Raw genomic sequence first — 2,514 nt, forward strand, 5'->3', positions numbered from 1 at the left:
AGCTGCCCCGAGGAGCGCTCAGCAAACACATGGAAACGCAGATCCGCCTGCGCCGCCCGCGTCGCCTCCGCGTCAGCACCCGACCCGGTGCAGGGTCCGGAGGAGGGTGGCCCCGAGGGCCCGGAGGGCGAGCGCGTGGCGAGGCTGGAGGAGGAGAACAGCAGCCTCCATGAGCTGGTGGAGGACCTGCGCGCCGTGCTGCAGAGCAGTGACGCCCGCTGTCTAGCGTTGCAGGTGTGCACCCGCAGGCTGGTGGTCAAAGTGGTATCGTGGGTGGCATCGGAACTGCAGGCTGGGCCCAGGGTGGGCAGAGGACGAGGGAGGGAAGAGAGGACAGCCCCACACCATCCCACCCCCTTTCAGCCCACTTGCTTCCTGTGCCAATCCTGCTCCCTGCCACTCCTATCCCACAGCCTCCAAACCTGCCCCAAACAACCATCCCCAGATCTCTGTCCCCATTTCTGTCCATCTTGTCCACGCCCCCCCCCTCATTTTTTTTTTTTTAGTACCAGGGATTGAACCCAGAGAGGTGCTTAACCACTGAGCCCCGTCCCCAGCCCTTTTTATATTTTATTTAGAGACAGGGGCTTGCTGAGTTGCTGAGGGCCTTGCTAAGTTGCTGAGATGCTGAGACTGGCCTCCAACTTGTGATCCTCCTGCCTCAGCCTCCCCTGATGTTGGGATGACAGGCATGACAGAGAGATAGAGAGAGATAATTTTTTAATATTTATTTTTTTAGTGGACACAACATCTTTATTTTATTTGTATGTGGTGCTGAGGATCGAACTCAGCTCCCCGCGCATGCCAGGCAAGCGCGCTACCGCTTGAGTCACATCCCCAGCCCCCTGCCTCAACTTTATATGAACACCCTTCCTCCCTCGCCAGTCACCTGGCCAGGAGGGGGCCAGAGAGGATGGTCCTGATGCAGACAAATGGCAAGGTGCTGGCTTTCAGTGGCCATATGGGTGTGGAAGCTGAAGGGCAAGTGGCAGAGCCCAGGATGGAGATGGGACAGTATCCCCAGGACGTGAAATCACTAGGATGTGGGTGAAAAGACGGTTCCTGATCATGCATTATCATTTATTGGGCACCTACTATGTGCTACCTGTTGGGCTGTGGGGACACCACAGTCAACAGGACAGACAAACCCCACCCCCTCCTCAATGAGCCTCAAGGAAGCTGGAATCTTCCCATTTGAGGTGCCCAAGCCCAATTCTGGGGCATGAGAAGCGCCAGGTTGAATGGTACAAATGAAGAACAGAGGCCAAGAAAAAGTCACATAGTTTAGGAATCATTGTCACCATGTAAAGGACAGAATATGGGCTTCGTGCCTCTAAAGGGGGAACAGTTCAAGTTCCAGCCTCATCAGGGACATTCTGAGTATTGAATGAATCCAGACACTAGGCTCTTAAAGGAAACCCTGGCACTGGTAAGTAGAGCGTGCAATTAACGTGCACCACTGTTTTGCCAATGTGCTTCTGCATGCGCAGGAATGGTGGTAGACGTCGTGGCTGGCACCCATGTAGTGCATCTAGTACCAGGGCTCACCTCCTGCCCCCTGGTCCCCTGTCCCCGCAGGTTGGCCTCTGGAAGAGCCAGGCAGGCACGCACAAAGAGGGATGCGGCAGGCCTGAGGCGGTGGCGCAGGAGCTGCAACAGGCGCAGGGAGCGATGGCGGCGGCGGAGGCCCGCGCTGAGCTGCAGCAGGGCCAGGCCGAGGTGCGGCAACACGCAGAGGAGGCCTGGCAAGCCATGCTGCGCAGCCTGAGCCACGTGCAGGAGCTGGAGGCGCTGGCACAGCAAGTGCCCAGTTTGCAGCGCTGGGTGCAGCAGCTGGAGGCGGAACTACAGCGCTACAGGTGAGAAGGGGAGTGACCAAGATTCGCCCAACCAGCACTACATGGGTGAGGGGGCGTAGTTAGAATATGCCCAATCAGCGCTAAGAGGGGGTGTAGCCAAGAAGCTCCCAATCAGCTATACTCATGAGAGGGGTGTGGTCAGGATGAACCCAACCAGCCCTACCGGGAGGGAGAGAGGCGTGACCAGCATGCGCCCAACCAGCACTACATGGGCCAGGGGGCGTGATTAGAATATGTCCAATCAACGCTAAGATAAGAGGGGGAGTGGCCAGGAAGCGCTCAATCAGCTCTGCATCAGAGGGGTGTGGTCAGGATGCACCCAACCAGCGCAGCGCGTGAGAGGGGCGTGGCCAGGATGCCCCAACCAGCAAGGGGGCGTGGTTAGAATACCCCCAGTCTGCGCTAATATAAGAGGGGGCATGACCAGGAAGCGCCCAATCAGCTCACGTTTCCCCAAAGCTCCGCTGTGCATTGCCCCCCCCAGCCAGGGGTTTCCAGGTTTGCTCCTGCACTCTGTCGTCTCCTCATTCATTCATCAGTTCTTGGGTTTTTTAAATCCTTCGCGACTTTTCTTCTTGTTCTGCATCTGTGCATCCAGCCTTCTGGTCACATCCATTCAGAGATCCCAATGGGTGGACGGATTCTTCTTCAATTT

This window comes from Marmota marmota, unplaced genomic scaffold (genome assembly GCF_001458135.2).
Source record: "Marmota marmota marmota unplaced genomic scaffold, marMar, whole genome shotgun sequence".
NCBI classification, from domain to species: domain Eukaryota; kingdom Metazoa; phylum Chordata; class Mammalia; order Rodentia; family Sciuridae; genus Marmota; species Marmota marmota.